The 19,607-nt window shown below is 37.1% G+C and overlaps 1 protein-coding gene across 1 annotated transcript in view; it reads right to left on the bottom strand.

Annotated features, from left to right (window-relative positions):
* THSD7B (thrombospondin type 1 domain containing 7B) overlaps positions 1-19,607 on the bottom strand; it is a 913,367-nt gene that overhangs the window by 198,110 nt on the left and 695,650 nt on the right. The window lies entirely within an intron of this gene.

Raw genomic sequence — 19,607 nt, 5'->3', positions numbered from 1 at the left:
GTAAAATTCAGTCTAATGTCTGTTTTTATAAATAAAGGTTTATTAGAACACATTCATGTTTATTCATTTCTTTATTGCTCATGGCTGCTTTTGCAATATCACTACAGAGCTAAGTAATCCTTACAAAGATCATGGGGTCTGCAAAGCCTAAAATTTTTCTATTTGGTACTTTGTAGTAGCAGCTTGCTCACCCTGATTTCCAGGGTTACTTTTTATTTAACATCAGATGACAACTTTCTAAAAGTAATCTTAGAGGAGATGTTATCCATAATAATTCAATCTGGAAAGTGTCTAACTAATAACCTTATCTAATTCCCAGACAGAATTTTACAACTGTCATAGATATAAAACTAAAACATCAAAACCCGATATTGCTGTATGAGCTGCAAAAGTCATGTTATAAAGAAAGTTTCAGTGTTTTGACATGTAACTAAGATTTGCATGTATATGTCTTAACTAAGAGTTGTATGCATAAGTCTTAGTATGTTTGTACTATTATAACAAAATACCTGAGACTGGGCAATTCAAAAAATAGAAACTTATTTCTCACTTTTCTGGAGGCTGGGAAGTCCAAGATCAAGGTACTGGTAGGTCTGGTGTCTGATAAAGATCGTTCTCTGCTTCCAAGATGGCAGCTTAAAAGTTATTTTCTCCAGAGGGGACAAATGCTGTATCCTCACATGGCAGAAAAGACAAAAGGGTGAACTCACCCACACCCCAACACCTTTTATAAAGACCTAATGACCTTGTAAGAGGCCTTGTCTCTTAATATTGTTGCACTGAGGATTAGGTTTCAACCAGATTTTGGAGGAGACACAAACATAGCAGAAGTACATAGCACTTCGTGCTTCTAGGAAAAATTATTATAAAATTCTGATTTGATTTCAAAGATTTACAAGGTTGTCTTTTTTAAAAAGTCTAGAGAATTCCAGTAGCCCATTGCATGGGTAAAATTTTAATCCTGTTAATTTATTAATGCACTTAAATTTAGCCTCTTCCAAACACTAATGAAAAATCTTTATTTGAGTTATAATTAATTGGACGGTTCTCGAAACATGCAATTTAGCTTAATCAAAAGTGAAAAATCTCATCTTTTCTCAATAAAGATAGAACTTCAATGTAATTGCCAAAAATATGGAACATTCTACATGCAAATTTAATAAAATAATCTAATACTTACAGTTACTTTTTTATTAAACTACAGAATTTGGTGAGGCCTATATGGGTACTTTGGTAGATGTCTTATGTTGGCATTTCAAATTATCATAATGTACTATAAATCAAAACGAGTTTTTCAAAACTTTATAGCTCGACCACAAACGTTTTGTAAATATTGAAATAATAGCCATGATTTAAAATTCTGATGAAAACATATACTGAATATATTATTTCTATAATCAGTAATAGTAGTCTAATACCATGTTCTTATCCCAAATGATAAAGGAGATTTTCTATAAGCAGGGCTTCAAGACGGCTGCCTAGAGGCATCTAGTATTCACCTCTCTACAAAGAAGAGTCAAAACAGTGAGTAGATAATCACACTTTGAATAGATCGCCTAGAGAGAAGATAGGGATTCAAGAGAGAAATGACAGAAAACACCTAAGGCAAGGAATGAGAGGTAAGTGAGGCAGCCTGCTCAGCCAAACTTTGTTGGGTGCCTAGTGAGCTTCCCATTGCAGGAAAAGGGTAAATGAAAGACCCAAGAAGTCCACATTCCCACTGTGAACTCCTGCAATCCTAGCCATGGGAGACCCCCTGACCTTCATGGACCCTGATACTAACATAAAGCTCTGCCTGGAGATTGTGCACCAGCATTGTTACAGAGAGAGCTCATGCTGAGTCCCACAAAACTCTGAGTCCCAAGCAGCTACAGCTACAGCATAGCACCAGTTTGAGGCCTTAACCCTCATCAGACTACTACATACTGCCAGGATCTCAATAGCCCCTGCATCTTTATATCTCTGTAGTCCTACTGATATTCCCTGCCAGCAGCCAGGCACCATTTCTAGATGCTGCTGCCAGGGCAAAAACATGAACCATTGGCAGCAACCCCCACTATCCCCAGAGAATCTTAGCTTCTGTGCTTTTACAAGCGTACTAAGGAAAGGCTACCTGCTTGCAGCCACTAACTGGGGCCAAAGCATATGGTCCCCAGCCACCTGCCTAAGGCTGCTCCCAGCGAAAGGAACCCCACTTTCCCCAGCAACAGCTGCGCCAACCTGAGCATTCTGACAGGGACCTGAAGATCACTCCACCCCTGTCTGCCACAGCCAGCACCTGCATGCACCACTGGGAAGCCAGAGGACAGGCCCACCAAGCCCAGCTCCACAGGACCCAAGCATGCTATCTGGGAGCCTGGGAATTACCTGGCACAACCCACCACCAGTGACACCTGAGCACTACTCCTGGTGGCTTAACAGCAGGCCTACCTCACATTCCACTACCACCAGAGCAGGCACCCACCTGCACACACCACCTGTGGGCCTGGAGACTGGCCTTGCTAGCCCACTGCAGCCACCACTAACACTGGTGTAGACCACTTGGGAGATAGGGTTGTTCTGCCACTGCACTGCCATTGCCTGTACCATGCCCATGTCCCAGAAGCCCAAAAACCTGTCCACCTACCAGGCCCACTGCTGCCATTCCTAGCATTTGAGCAAGTTATGTGGAGGCCCAAATATAAGCCTGTCTGGACTTTCCAACATCAGTGCCAGCATATGCATATGCTTCCCTGGGGCAAAGGACAGGCACCACTGCCACCATTAGGGTCCAAGGGTTGGCCTACTTGACATCCCTGTCACCAGCAAATTTTCACCACAGACTCCACTAACAACCAACATAAGCCACTGAGCAAATCACAGACACTACTGATTCTGTTTACAGTGAAATAAATCATATGAAAACTATACTATGCACCCAGGATCAAAGTCAAAGTGCCCAACACAATTGACACCATAGATACAACTTTAGGAAAATGTCCTCCCCTATTAAAGAGAATTCAAAAAATTAGAAGAAGTGACTGTTACACTACAGGCACAGATATCAATGTAAGGACACAAGAAACATGAAAAAGCAAGAGAACATGACACCTCCAAGAAATGCAATAATTCTTCCACAAGAGATTCCAATGAAAAAAAAAATTATGAAATTTTTGAAAAAGAATCCGAAATAATGACATTAAAGAAACTCAGTGAGCTATAAGACAAATGAGATAAACAATACAAGAAAATCAGAAAAACAATTGAATGAGAAATTTACCAGAGATGGATAACAAAAAAAAAAAAAAAACCACAGAAATTTTCAAACTGAAGAATTCAGTCAATGAAATGCAAAATACATCTGAAATCTTCAACAACAGACTCAATCAATCAGACAAAAGAATTTCAGAATGTTAAGATAGGTCTTCCAAAATAACCCAGTTAGATGAAAATAAAGAAAAATGAATGACTAAAGCCTACATGATATATGGGACACCACAGAGTGAATTTTTGGTGTTTTAGCAAATGAAAAGTAAACAAAAGGGATAGAAAACCTATTTAACAAAGTAATAGTTGAAAACTTCCCAAGTCTAAGAAAAGATTTAGACATCCAGATAAAGGAAGCTTACAGATGCCAAATAGATACAATTAAAAAGATCTTCACCATGGCTCATTATAGTCACAGTCTCAAACGTCAAAGAAAAAAAAAGAGAATTCTACAAAAAGCAAGAGAACAGCATATAGCTACTTATAAGGGAATCTCCATTAGACTAATAGCATATTCCTCAATAGAAACCTTACAGGGCAAGAAAGAATGGGACAATATATTCAAAATGCTGAAAGAAAAAAAAAAACTATCAGTCAAGAATTCTCTGCCCAGCAAAGTTACCCTTCATAAATGAAGGATTAAAAAAGTCTTTCCTAGACAAGCAAAACTGAGGAAATTCATCACAATTAGATCAGCTGTACCAGAAATGCTTAAGAGAGTCCTACACCTAGAAGTGAAAAAATGGCATGTACAATTTGTGTATTGTGTAGCGAATACACAAATGAGAAAGATAAAGAACTCAAATGTTATCACTATAAAAACCCACCAAACTGCAATGATAAACAATAAGAGGGAAAGGAACAAAGACGAAACAAAACTACCAGAAATCAGTTGATAAAATGAAAGGAATAAATACATAAATAATATAAATAATAATCATGAGTATAAATAAATTAAAATTTACACTTAAAAGACATAAGCTGGCTGAATGGATAAAAGAACATGACTCAATTATATGCTGCCTATAAGAAATTCATGTTACCTGTAAAGATACATATACACTTCAAGTAAAGGAATGGAAAAAGATATTATATGCAAACAGAAAGCAAAAATGAGTAGCTATCTTTACATAAGGTAACACAGATTTTAAATTAAAACCAGTAAGAAGAAAGAAAAATAGTCATATACAATGGCAAAGGATAAATTCAGCAAGAAGATATAATAATTGTAAACATGTATACACTCAACACCAGAGGACCAAGATTTATAAAGCGAACATTAGATCTACAGGAAGAGACAGACTGCAATACAATAATAGCTGGATATGTCAACACCCACTCTCAGTATTAGAGAGATCTTCTGGACAGAAAACTAACAAAGAAACATTGCATATAAACTGAACTTTAGAAACAAATAGACCTAACAGACATACAGAACATTTCATCCAACACCTATAGAATGCACATTCTTCTCATCAGCACATGGAATGTTCTCCAGGATAGACCATATGTTAGAACACTAAACAAATATCAACAAATTTTTAAAAAATCAAGATCATATCTGGTATCTTCCCATACCACAGTGGAATAAAAGTAATAATCATGGCTGGGCACAGTGGATCATGCCTGTAATCCCAGCACTTCAGGAGGTCGAAGTGGGTGGATCACCTGAGGTCAGCAGTTCGAAATCAGCCTGGCCAACATGGTAAAACCCCATCTCTACTAAAAATACAAAAATTAGCCTGGCGTGGTGTCTGAGGCAAGGGAATCCCTTGAACCCAGGAGATGGAGGTTGCAGTGAGCTGAGATGTATTTATAGACAACTGATTTTCCATAAAAATACCAGCAACATACACTGGGGAAAGGACACCCTTTTCATTAAATATTACCGGGAAAACTGGATATCCATATGCAGAAAAAATTAATCTAGACCCCTATCTCTCACCATATATAAAAATCAATCAGAGATGGATTAAAGACTTAGACATAAAACCAAAAACTATGAAACCACTATGAGAAAACATAGGGAAAACACTTCAGGACATTGGTCCAGGCAAAGATTTTATGAGTAACACCTCAAAAGCACAAGCAAAAAGAAAAAAAAAAATAAACAAACAGAACCATATTATTATACTAAAAAGCTTCTACACAGATAACAATCAACAGAGTGAAGAGACAACCTGCAGAATGGTAAAAAATATCTGCAAACTATTTATTCAACAGGATGCTATAATAATATCCAGTATATACAAGGAACTCAAACAACTCAAGAGAAAAAACAAAAATGAAAACAAATAGTCACATTAAAAAGCATGCAAAGGACATGAGGACACATGTATTAAAATAAGTCATATAAATGGCTTACCAGGTATATGAAAAAATACTCAACATTAAGAATCATTGAGAAAATGCAAAAGTACAGTATCATCCTCCTCCAACTAGAATGGCTATTATTAAAAAGAGAAAAAACAATAGATGCTTGTAAAAACACAAAGAAAAGGGATCTCTTCTAGATAGTTGGTGGAAATGTAATTTAAAAGCAACTATGGAAAACAATATGGAGATTTCTCAAAAAACTAAAAATATAAACACAATATAACCCAGCACTCTCACTACTGGGTATTTATCCAAAGGAAAGAAATCAGTATACAAAAATGATCTTGGCACCCCCATGTTTATTGCAGCATTATTCACAATATGAAAGATATGGAATCAACCTAGATGTTTAACAGATTATCAATAAGGAAAATGTAAATATACACAATGCATATATGTTATTCAGCCATAAATAAAGTCATTTGAAGCAACATCTATGGAACTGGAGGTCCTTATGTGAAGTGAAATAAGCCAAGCACAAAAACACAAATAGTGAATGTTCTTACTCATATGTGGGATCTAAAATAGCATATCTCATGGAAGTAGAGTTGATTGGTCATTACCAGAGGCTGAGAAGGGTCTGGAGATGTGGGGGATAAAGAGCGGTTGGTTAGTGGATACAGAAAGCAGTTTAAGAGAATAAATAAGTTCCAATGTTTAATAAGAGAGTAGAATGACTATAGTTAACAACATATTGTATATTTCAAAAAAAGCTAGAAGAGAGAATTTGAAAGTTCCGAACACATAGAAATGATAAATACTCGAGGCAATGGATACCCTAAATACCCTGACTTGATTATTACACATTCTATGCATGTAACAAAATGTGTTATATGTATCCCACAAATAAATACAAACATTATATATCAATTTTCAAAGGGTGTTAAGTACCTTAAAATTGAAAAGTCAAAAGACTCCCCAAATTGAATGTATATCTAAGTACATATGAACAAAGACTCCAATATGACTGTTAGCAATATACATGGAAAGTAAATTACATCAATCAAGCACATCGAGGTCACTGGCCTGTCTGAAAAGAGTTTCTTTCTTTCTGAAGTTTAAGTACAAGAATACCCAGTCCTAGAGAAACTTACACTTGGACAGATTTACAAAAAGCTAAGAGAAGAAGTGAATAGAAATGGGATATAAATCCATTTAAAATGATTTATAAACATTACGATAATGGCTATCATTGATCAAGGATTAGTATATGCCACAGATTGTGGTATGTGGCTTTTGTGTATTATTTTCTTATATAAGATAGAAACTATTTTCATCATTTGTGATAAGGATATTGGGATTCTGAGAGTTTAATCTTGCTCAGGATTCAAACAAATAAATGACTAAGAATTTTAAGGCACGACTATTGGATTCCATGCCTAGGCCCTTGTAACTGTGCTCTAACAGCATAATTGAGAAGCTCACTGATTCAGGCAAATGAAAATATAGACCTAGAAAGCATAATTTGCTCTTTTAAAATCTTGACTGCCACCTGATGTGTCTGTGTTATGATCCAGAGGTTTAAACTAAAAGAGAGCTAACAAGAAAATAAAGAAACACTTCTTGTGAAACATCTAGCATTCCCATACTTCTTAGTCAAGTTCAGTTGACTATGTGGTCTCCATATTGGGACGCTGGGGATAGAAAGTGCCACTGGTAAAGCTAGAAAAAAAATAGAGAAAAGGGAGACCAAAGGGAGTGGACTTTGACAAGTAAAAGCTGAAACCATTCAATCTGTTTCCTCCAGGTCTAATGACTTAAATGTGAATAGGAATGAGCAGAAAAGAATCCAGGGAAACAGCTGATTAATGGCACATCAATTAAATTTCTGGAAGAACTATAGTAACCAAACATCAGAAAATTGAGGAGCAATTTGAAAGCAGTGTTTACACAGAGGAATTATAAATGGTATGGTCAAACATATGTACAAATACATTGAACATACACTTCAGTAGGATGAATTTTAGTAATGAATGAAAACAGTTTGCTGAAAGTGAAAAGCATAAGATTGTAAAGTCTTGGCCAAAGGGATTAGGTAGTCTTCTTTTAAAAAAATTCTACAGTTGTTTCTCTAATAAATTTATTATGACCAACGTGGCACATCTAAGAGGAAAATGCAGTTTCATTTCCTTTATCCCCTCCTCACCCACTTTCAGGAGGTCCTATACTCACCCTTCTACTTTTAAGAAAGTGGTTTTCAAAGTGTGATTTGTAGAATGCCTGAGGAGTACTTGAGACAATTTCAGAAAGCCTACAGGTCAAAACTATTTTCATAATCATAAAGCAGATGTCTTTGCTTTTTAAAAACCACTCAGACATTTGTAGTGAGGGTGCAAAAGCGAGGACAGTAAACTGCTGGTACTTAAAAGCAATTGAAGAGTGGCACAGAACTGTACTAGTAGTCATTGTATTCTTAACCACTGCACTCCCAATCACACATCTTTATAATATTCAACATGACTAATTTTGAAGTGAGCATAAAATAATTCTGCTACATACTAAGGTTTGAGAGTTCTCTTGATATGAAGGACTTGTGTGATTGAGTTGCAAGCAGTACTAGCTGATAATGGAACATCATTTTCACTTAAAATAATGTTTTCCTTGGGAGGCCAAGGCGGGCAGATCATGAGGTCAGGAGATAGAGACCATCCTGGCTAACACGGTGAAACCTTGTCTCTACTAAAAATACAAAAAATTAGCCAGGTGTGGTGGTGGGTGCCTGTAGTGGGAGGCTGAGGCAGGAGAATGGCGTGAACCCGGTAGACAGAGCCTGCAGTGAGCTGAGATCACGCCACTGCACTCCAGCCTGGGCAACACAGCAAGAGTCTTTGTCTCAAGCAAACAAACAAACAAACAAACAAATAATAATATTAATAATAATAATGTTTTGCAGACAAGCTATGGTTATAAAGACTTGCTTATTTAGTGGATAATTTTTCCTGAATGAATGGAGACGGTTACTCAAAAAAAAAAAAAAAACTATTAATAGTATTTGTTTGCAATGATAAAATTGAAGCTCTCAAAAGAAAATTAGAAATTTGGAAGACTTGTGTCTGCAACCATAAGCTTAGGAGTTTCACAGTACATAAAAACTTTTAAAATAATATCTGTGGTGATATTAATGAGTATGATTTTTGATACTATGTATTAACATACCAGCATAACTCAATGGACAAATATTTTCCAATGACCAATATACGATGTCAGAAAATAATGCATAAAGATTAATTCAAAATGCCTAAGATCTCAATGTATTTTAAAGTAACAGAATATAAAAAGTACATTGTTATGATTTTAGATTCCACACTGCAACTAGCCTTTCAAAACCAATCATTTGTCAAGCTTTGGTGTAGTACCAAAGAGTATCTAAAACTACCTAAAATGGTCTACTATAATACTTCTCCTTTTTCCACCTACATATCTGGGTAAGGCTGAAAGTTGTTCATATCCGTTACTAAAACAACCCATTGTAAAAGATTGATGCAAGAACAGACATAAGAATTCAGCTCTTTTCTGTGAAGTCAGATATCAAAGACGTTTGCAAAAGTGTAAAACAATCAATGCCACTTAATTTTTTTTGTTTTGAAATATATAGTTATTTTTCATAAAGGTACAATTTAGTTTTAACTATTTTAAATACACTAATACATACTTTTTCTACTTTTCAGTTTAAATTTTGATTACAGTAAATATAGATGGATAGAAGCTATATAAGTAAAAGTTCTTTTAGGTCCTCAATAATTTTTAAGAGTGTATAGGATCCTGAAACCAGAAAGTGAGAATCACTATTTTAAGGGCACTTTCTTAAAAGGCTTTTTAGATAAAACTTTCCTAATTTCTTTTCTATTTCAATTGAAATAATTTAATGAGATTTCCACAAATCTCATATTCTGGCATTAAGGCAAGCAGTTAATATTATGAGCAGCTACCATGTAACATAAACACAGCACTGCAATATGAACAGAAGGAAGATGACTAACCAAAGGCCTTAAATTCCAACACCTGCAGATTGTAGGCCTGTGACATAAATGGGTATAATAATTTCCATCTAAGAACTAAGCCCTTTCCACTTTCTTAAAACCCACCACATTATTTTTCACATTATCATTTTTGATAGAGACTTGAATTCCAAGAATAATATTTTCATCTTGAAGCAACCGTAAGAAAACAACAGAACAAGTTTCATTATAAATGGTCACCCACAGTACTGCCTTTTGGCTTTTGCCCTCAGCACAGAAGAACATTTTCTGACCCTCGTCCAGCGACACCTTTCCCCACAGTGAAGAAGCTGCAGAGTCTAGGGGACATGCCACTGGGAGCCTGCACCTAAACCCCATTTCACAAGCCCTGGACCCCAAAGTTCTCCCCAAAATGGGTTTGAATTGCTTCGATGACTTGTGTGAGCCTCTTTTCTAGATTTATCCTCTTGAGGCTGGGGACTGCACCCTCGTCCCACGTGATGACCCCTAGACCTGAGGAGTAGGCATGGGGTCCTTGATGGCAGTGGACAGAATTTATACAAGTAGATTGGGGTTTCTGGGACAGAGCAGGAACAAACAAGCAGAAGTGCAAACCACAGTGTGAAGACGGGCTCTTCCTATGGCACCACGTGCCACCCCAGAACTTTGAGAATCACAAATTAGAATTTAGCTTTCTGGGTAGTTATGAAGGTGTATTTGTCAAGGTAGAAGGATAAAACATATTTTATATAACAGTTTGTTGGCTTGTTTTATAACTTAATAATTTAAACATATGAAATGTGGATGTGTATTTGAATTCCCTCTCCACATCACAAATATTAAGGGATGAGCCTGGCTTTTGATGTTTGGCTTAGAAATGGGAAGAGCTGGCCAGGTGCAGTGGCTTACGCCTATAATTGCAGCACTTTGGGGGGCCGAGGCTGGTGGATCACCTGAGGTCAGGAGTTCAAGACCAGCCTGGACAACACAGCAAAACCCTGCCTCTATTAAAAATATAAAACATTAGCCAGGCGTGGTGGCAAGTGCCTGTAATCCCAGCTACTTGGGAGGCTGAGACAGGAGAATCACTTGAACCTGGGAGGCAGAGGTTGCAGTGAGCTGAGATTGTGCCATTGCGCTCCAGCCTGAGTGATGAAGTGAGACTCTGTCTCAAAAAAGAAAAAAAAAAAACAGTAAAGAAAAATAAAGAAATAGGAAGGGCTGGTGGAAGAGGGAGGGAAGACAGTCATTATACTGGTATATTCTGTCTAAAGACTATAGACATTCTCAGATTCAGCTGAAGAGTGCCAGACATTCTGATTTTTAAAGGAATATTGGGAATCCAAATTTTAATGCAGAAAATTCTAATTTTAAAATCTTGACAACTAATTTTAAAAATTCACAGCTGGTAGCAAACACTGACTAGTCCAAATAATGTATTCTGTAGCTGAGAGCTGGCCAGAGGCCCACTAGCTTACAACGGTTTGGGCTTGAAGAAAATTTGCAACATCATGGAGTTTCCAGTGCTCTTCTTTCAGCATCCTTACTAGCATCGTGATTAATAATAATGGCTACCTATCATTACATGCCAGGTGTTATATTAAGATTTTTGAACATGCTATTTCAACAGTATTCATACTTCCCAATGTTTTTTGTTTGTTTGTTTTCATCCATGGGAAAGCTGAGGAACTCAACCACCCATTTCCACTTGTCCCATCTCTTTTATAATAATTTGTAACAAGAAATCTGTTTATCCTTTTGCTCAGCAAGTACAGTAAAGACAAAGTATAAGGTCATGGATTAGAACATTTACCTGGTCTGTGAAGAGATTAAACCTTGGTGAAAATTGTTGTAATTAAGTGAGTTAATCTGCTTCCCATATTGATTCCAAGTCTGTAATTCAATAATAGGTTCTGGGAAAGTGAAACTTGAACCTTCTAAGCAATATGGGCATTGGGCATAAAACTCTTCTGCTTCTATGCCAATAAAGTGTCATCTCTCAATTACAACTTCTTTTATAGCTTTTCCATAACTCCTTCAAATGGTCTTCTAGATGGGCTATAAAGTAGTTAATCAGAGTAAATTAAAATTTGTACTTAGTACTAAAATGTAAATTAATTGTATGTTTTCCCCCAAATCTAACCATTTGAAACATCTGGTATGGATATTTTAGTGCTTCATTCACTCTAATGGTACTAATTTTAGCAAGTTATTAAAACTACTTCTCACTTCCCCATCATAGTAGTCCAAAAGATGCAGCTAATGTTTCAGCATTGAAGCATCTCTTACAAAGTCATTAGAGAAACAACTGGTGCTCTTTGGTTCATCATAAAGTAAAATAGAGCAGAACGTTATCATCTGTCCACTGCCCACCAGACAATGAAACCACGGTCCTTACTGTGAAAAAAGTTTAAAGTTTTCAAGAATCAAGGGCATTAAAAATTAATTTTTTCACTGCCAAGTTTTCTACTTTTGCATATCAATTTCCCCCAGCTGTGATAGTTTCTTTTATAACATCTGCAGGAGAGGAGGGATGCAAAATGATTGTATTTAAGCACAGCAATACTTATTTGATGATTAAGGCCAACAGAATTATGGGAATTTTGTGACATGTAAATGATATAAATTATATAAAAACTAAAAATGCTCATTACTTTTAATTAAGAAATAAGTCAGGAAAGATTTTTCCGATGTTCTGAATAATGTGCATTACAAATGACTGATAATAATTCATGCAAAGAGGATCGCATATTGAATTCAGAATGTTCATATTTCACTTTTACATTATAAAACTATTTCTATTCAGTTTTCTTTCTCTTAGTACTTCGCTATCTCTATTTAGCGTTATGCAGCTAACTTGACTAATTTTTCTCTCCAGAATTATTCAGTATTCTATTCAATTACCTTTCTGGTTTGATCTCTTAGACATGGGAGACTTAAATATTAATCCCTGTAATCCCAAGGGTGAGGAGCCAGAATCTAGACAGATCCAGATAGGTCTATATTCAAACCACTAAATGTTCTATTGTCATAAATTATTTTCCCTGGACTTTATTGAACTTGCCATTTGTTTCAGTTTCATATAGACATGGCCTAATCAACTACATAAAAACCAACATTTTAAAAGTTGACAAATACACAGAATTTGCAATTCAGTTGTCAACAAAAAGGTCCAATCTCTTTTGACCACATCAATACATTAAAAGGACTGAATCAAACTTTTCCCCTTTTACTCTCTTTCACAGGGCTTGATGCTACCTGTCTGGTTTCTAGCTCTGACTGATGTAGAGGGTAATGTAAACACCGTAAAGAATCCATAGGGAAGTTTATATAAGGCCAAAAATGGAATCTGAAAATAAAGTATCTAAATATACATGCTAACTATTCTCCAGTGACTCAATTTACTCAGAGAAAATAATGTAATATTTTCACTATGTCAAAAGTTCTACCCACCGCCCCCACCCCCCACCCCTCCACACACACAAATCTATTTGCCTCTGCAGCTTTTATTTTTTCTTTTCTTTTTTGTTTGGAGGCACACAGACTTTCACTCATGTGGTTCCAAGTGCTCAGCCCTTGGAGACTCATGATGGCGATAGAAGATAAGACACATGCCTTCTAGCATCTTCAAGTTTAGAGGACAAACCAGGAGAGACACATGCAAAACAGTAGAATAATAGCAAATAACTAGATGGGTATGTACATACTAAACCAAGCTTTAAGTGCTTGATGTCTCATTGCCTTGCACTTGCTAAGATTCTACCCTCACCTCTTCTGAATGTATCATCCCTCTGGGGCTTTTTAAACTTTTTATAGCAACTGTATATCTAAATCTAAATATATAAATCTCCTTAAATGACAATTTTCACTGGGATTTCTTTTCATAAATACAGGCTCTTATTTCACTTTCCTGCAAAATAATATGCAGCTCTACTTCTCCCTGCCAGCTGCTATTGTTACAAGCATTACTAAATGGTGTCCCAACTTCAATAGTCTACAGAAGGTTTAACTTGGATCAAAACATTCTGGAGAAATCTATAGAAAATATTAGGCTTGGTTTTCTTCATTAGCATTTTTATGAGCACTCATTAATATGTGCATAATTTTACTATGCCTTTAAATCATTCGTAAATAACCCAAAGAGGCTTACATAGTTACAGAGGTCAGAGAAAACAGAAGGAGAAACATGTGTTGTATGCATGTATTGCTTATCTGATTTGGGGTTTCCTTATTTATCATTTGAGTGAGGCATGAAGGTTGTTTACAGAAAATAGCTTGCAAGATAGAATCATCCCTTTGCCAAAAATGTCAGTGTCAAGGAAGAGCCCTGGTCAATGCAACTTGTATCCTCATAGAGAAAGTATTAGGCCATTTTTCCCACTGCAAATGAGACTTTCTGATATGTGACTTAAAACATTACTTAATTTTCCCATCTCAATATTTTATTTAAAATTAATTATACTTTTGTCAAGTTAGGTATCAAAAAGAGAGTAACATTAAGTGTACATAGGGGACATTCTTATTTACTCCTCAACAAGCATTCCACCCTAGGTGATCAGCCTACGAAAAATCCTTCCAACTAGTTAATACACGTTAGCATCTCAAAGTGTAATCTGCAGACCAGCAGCTTTGCCCTCATCTGGCAGCTGTTAGAATTGCAGGCTATCTCCTTTCCCCAGACCTACTCAATCACAATGTGCACTGAAACAACATCTGTCAGATGATTCACGTACATATTAAAGTTGTGAAGTCCTGCCCTCCCACACCAGTATATAACAAATGTATTCCAGGTGTGACTGAGACATTGCTGTCACCACCCCACAGAGCCTAGGGTCTCAGATCGTTCACTGCTGCCTTAAGCAGTTCTGAACATGTATCCCAGTTCGTCAGACAAATATTATAGATTTCTATATGTGCCAAGAAGTTTAAGAAATAAAAGGTTGGAAACCACTTGTCTGAGCAAATCAAGCTCTTCCCAGGACTTCTTCCAATGAGCAGTTCACGAATGGACACACATGCAGCTTCAGTCAGTGAGGCATGAGGGAAAGGCTTCTGGGGGAGCTGGGGAGGCATTGGGAGAATTTTGTTGTACCTAAGATTCCCAGAACAGCAACACTCTCTTATTCTTTTGGTCACTGCTGCTTCAGGAGGCTACTCTGCAAACTGCTGGGCCATTTTGCTAACAACCAGAGGATGAAGCCAACACTGAAGATGACAAAGCAGACAGAGATGAAAAGAAGCTCTGTCTTTATGACATTGCTGAGCCACAGAGCCAACCTGCCCTGGAGTCTCCATAACCTCTGGACTTCTTGCTATATGAAGTAATGCATTTCCTTACTCTTCAAGCCCATTTTGGCTTAAGGTTTCTTTTAGTTGCAAATCATCCTAATAAAGAGGAGAAAGGGCAATTTTGCTGATTGCATGCAAACTGGTTTCATGTATATTTGAAAAAGGTAAAGCAGCTCAGATGCCAAAGCATCTAGAGTAGGCGTGTCCAATCTTTTGGCTTCCCTGAGCCACACTGGAAGAAGAACTGTCTTGGGCCACACATAAAACACAGTAACACTAATGATAGCTGATAAGCTAAGAAAAAAAAATCATAAAAAAACCCATCTCATAATGTTTTAAGAAAGTTTACATATTTGTGTTGGGCCACATTTAAAGCCGTCCTGGGCCACAGGCAGGCCACGGGTTGGACAAGCTTGATCCAGACCATTATTATCAATACTTCACACTTTATGACCTCCCACTCAAAACTCCTGGAATGCCAGTGCTCAATGGAAACTCACTGAGCAGTAGAGTAAAATAAGTGTGTGATGAATAAATGAAAGAACGAATGAATAATAGCACAAGTACACTGAGTTAAAGCCTTCCAAAATATTTACAGTTACCTTGAATTCCATTTTATTGTTACCACTTCTCTTTTTGAACACTACTGGGGCTTATTAACAAATTACTGTTTGCTACAAAATTCTCATCCATATTATAAACTTATATCATTTTACCCACCTGCATAATACTTGCAATGCTTTTAATTATATAGCATGAGGATACACATATAATATTTAATGAATAATGCAAAGGAAAATATATTTACCACCATATCATGCCACTCCAAACCATGGGGCCACGAAATACCTTATATTTTATTTTTCCACATATTCAGAGGAATATACACAGCCATCAGGTAAGGTCTTTCCCCACCTAAGCAATAGAAAGTTGTTGGAAGCTACAGGTTCAGTTAAACCATCTTCCAAAAGAGATTACTTGCTCATGGTAAATGCCACTTGACATTAGTGGTTCAGAGAGTCATTGTCAGAAGGCAATATTAGAGGATGAAGCCAGAGTGCTACTGGCTTGTTTGCCTCTAAGAACAATGAACATGTGTAGAACACACCCATGTTACTGATGTGTCTTATTGCACTTGCATTCATTTGGGTGGAAGATGTATTCAAAGTAGGAAAGAACAACGATGGACCAAGTGTCAGGACTCTTGTTCTAGTCAGTAATTAGGTGTCACATCACCGCTCTGAGTCCCAGTTACCTCATTAACAGAATGAAGGGGTTGCCTCAGACAGCAGTTCTCAGTCCTATCTGCCCATTAGAATCACCTGGAGATTTATAAACATATAGACAGTTGGATCACATTACTAGATATTCTGATTTAATTGGTCCAGGAAGAGGAGCAGGGGTCATAAATCTCATGTAAATCTAATGTGCAGCCACGTTTGGCAACTAGTAGATTAGATATTTTTAGGTTTCTTCCCAACTTGAACTGTCTTTTATTCTAGTATTCAATTGTCCTGGAATGTCTTAGTTATGTTCAGCCAGGTACTCTTTTTTTTTTTTTCATGCATGGGGAATGCCATTGAAGGGGCTCACATCCCAGTCCCACCCTACTCTGCCTCCTGCTTACTCCTAGTTTCAGACAAACAAAACTATACTTGGTAGCAGTGGTAGAAAAAAGGATTAATATATGGCAGAGCACATAAAGAAGAAAAAAAAGGCTCCTTGTAGAAGCCTTTTTTGTTTGTAGAAAAAAAAGGCTCCTTGTAGAAGCCTTGTTCTGAAGCCTTTGCATGTCCTTATTTCTCTCTCCTAAATTGGAACATGCTTTGGGCTCTACACCCAGATTTGCTCTTTGCAATAATCTTGATTCAACATCCACAAAGGATAAGGAATCAGTCTCAGGAGAGACCACATAAGATTGCAGAGAGAGATGATTATACACCTATTTTACTCCAAACACAAGTGACTAAAGATACATATCTAATCAACCACTGGGCTATCATAAGGCATATTTTTATTGGAAATAAAATTTACTTCTGGTTTCAACATGGATAGCATAGACCACACACTATCCTCAGTAAAATAAATAAATAAATAAATAAATAAATAAATAAATAATTTTTTAAACAGTCAATTGAGCAGCTCTTCAATATGGAGATAATACTAATAGCAACTTTTCACTGTGCTCTGGCCAAATTCCAACTACTGGAATCTGTATTTCTATGCCTAAGGATTTCTTCCAGAACAGAAGACTGCTTATGCTTAGTACAAAGTGCAAAGACTTAACATTCCCTCCACCAGGGACTCTCAGAAATTTCCTTACGAATATTCCAGCTCCCTGGCCCTTCAGGTGAGATAAATCTGAGGCAAGTGTTCTGCACAGCCTCCCAGAGTTACCCACAAGCTTAAACTTCAGTGGCCACTGTGGTACCTGGCTTAATAATGTGTCTCTCTTGGCTTCTTCTTCTCTTTGTAACACTTCCTACTCACTTTCCTAATGGTGTTGTCTGCACTTAATAATAAAAATCTCGCTCTTGAATCCTGCACTCTTTCTGGAAGAACCCAACCTAAGATAACACTGTTAGCAGTTTTCAAGTCACTTGTGGGAACTGAGTAGTATATGTTTTGAGGGTTTTGGGGAGGGATAAACATTAAAACCAAAAAGTAAATGAGGAAATCATATTGTAATGTAATGTGAGAGACCCAACCAGATGCCCCTCTATCAATTATGATGGACCTAAAGGTTAAAAAAACAGTTATCTACAAGTTAGAGATTCAGGGTCCGGCTGGCATGACAAATATCTATATTCCTATGGGCTAAACCTCCTAACCACAGGAGCCATCAACCCTGATTTACAACCCAGACCTACAACTCTGATTACAAAGAGGACCAGCCTTACAAACATCCTTTTCTGATAAGCTATTGCAGACTTTAAGCCAGTTTTAGTCAGCTTATAGAGGCTGTGCAGAAGCTGCCTTTGTGTCTTACAGATCACTTTTTGACATAAAGTGCAAAATTCCACCTCATTTTAATGCTAAAGCCCTCCCAAGTGAAGATGAGATATTTGTTACATACATGTCTATCCATTGTTTATGCACTCACCTCACCTCATATACACGTACAGCTTTTCCCCTAAACCTGCTAAATATGGATGATACTGGCTCTGTGAGGCAAAAACCCAATATGTCCTCCTCTTCAAAGAGAGAACATCTTTTGTCCACACTGGAGACTTTTACTTCCAGGCTTGATAACCAATATTGCCAATAAAGCTCTTGTAGCTATTATTTGGCCATCCTGGTGGTCTTTGGGATGATAGTGGAGAAAGAAAAGCCACAGAAGGGTAAATGGGGGGAGTGATGGCAGGTAGGGGCAGCATGTTATATTAAATAGGTTGTCAGGTAGGAAAGAGTAAAAAGTTGAGTTTGTTTCAGACTCCCAGAAAAAGAGAAGAAAAAAAAAGCAGTTGAGTTTGAACAAGATTTTAAAATATGGTATAAAAATACATGCATGGAAGTGTGAAATGTCCCTTTAAATTAGCAAAATATAAAATTTTGGACCAATTATAAGTTCAATACAGTTGTATCTCCTTGCTCTGAATACAGAGAAAAGCAACCACAATTTCTGTCTTTGTGTTGTAGTTGCCCCCTGGCTTATGCTACATGGTCCTTGCTGTCTCTAGATTTGTGAGCTGTCTTTATTTACATGACAATCGAACATGATTTTAAATCCAATGTAGAAGGAATGTGATGAATAGTTCCCAGAAAAAGGAAATAGAGCAAGCTCAAATACCGTACTGTGCCCCCTTCCCCATGGGGGATACATTCCAAGACTCCCAGTGGATGCCTGAAACTGTGAATAGTGCCAAACCCTGTATTACTATGTATGGACTTGTTTTCCTTCTTCACAATTTCACAGATAGAAGATTTACCTCTTACCGTAGATCTTAGCAACCTCAGCATACAATTTTTTTCTTTCCTTATTAAGTTGAGAATTTGTACCTATTCACTTAAAGGAAGCACTTCATGGCTTCTCTTTGGCATATGTGAACTGTGAGCTTCACTACTCTTGTGCTTCTGAGCCATTTTTAAGTAAAATAAGGGTTACTTGAACACAGGCACTGCAATACCACAACAGCCAACCTTGTCAACCTAAAAGGAAGAAGCTGAGGCTAAATTAATATAGAGAGTTTATTTGGGCCAATGTTGAGGACTGCAGCCTGGAACACACTTCCAGGTTGCCTTGCAGAGTGCTTTGGAGAACAAAGGAGAGGCTCAAGTTTTGTTTGTTTGTTTTATTTTGTTTTAAAAGGATGAATCAGGAGAGGGAGCAATTACAAAAGTTGTTCATCATGAATTCGTATTGGCTTATAGAAATAGCATTGGTTAGTGACTGGCTATGCATTGGTGAATTATAGCATGCACAGCATTTGACGGCTACTTGGTCTCAGTTAGTCTAGAGCCCACACAGCAAGTGGCTTCAAAAGATAATTATTTAGCTCAAGAGGGAGTGAGTGATTGCTGTTACATTTTAAATGCTCCTGTGAGCTTTTATAACTTAAAGAAGTTCACATTTCTCAGATATAGAGTTGTTTATTTTTCTTCCTCAATCTGATAACCAAGAGGACTACTAAGTGACTAACTGGTAAACAGAGTATACAGCATGGAGACACTGGACAAAGGGATGTTTCATGTCCCAAGCAGGACACAGAGATGAGGCATGAGATTTCAACACCCTAT

This window comes from Gorilla gorilla, chromosome 11 (genome assembly GCF_029281585.2).
Source record: "Gorilla gorilla gorilla isolate KB3781 chromosome 11, NHGRI_mGorGor1-v2.1_pri, whole genome shotgun sequence".
NCBI lineage: Eukaryota > Metazoa > Chordata > Mammalia > Primates > Hominidae > Gorilla > Gorilla gorilla.
The sequence above is the reverse complement of the archived record's forward strand: the minus strand, read 5'-3'. Positions and strand labels throughout refer to the sequence as shown.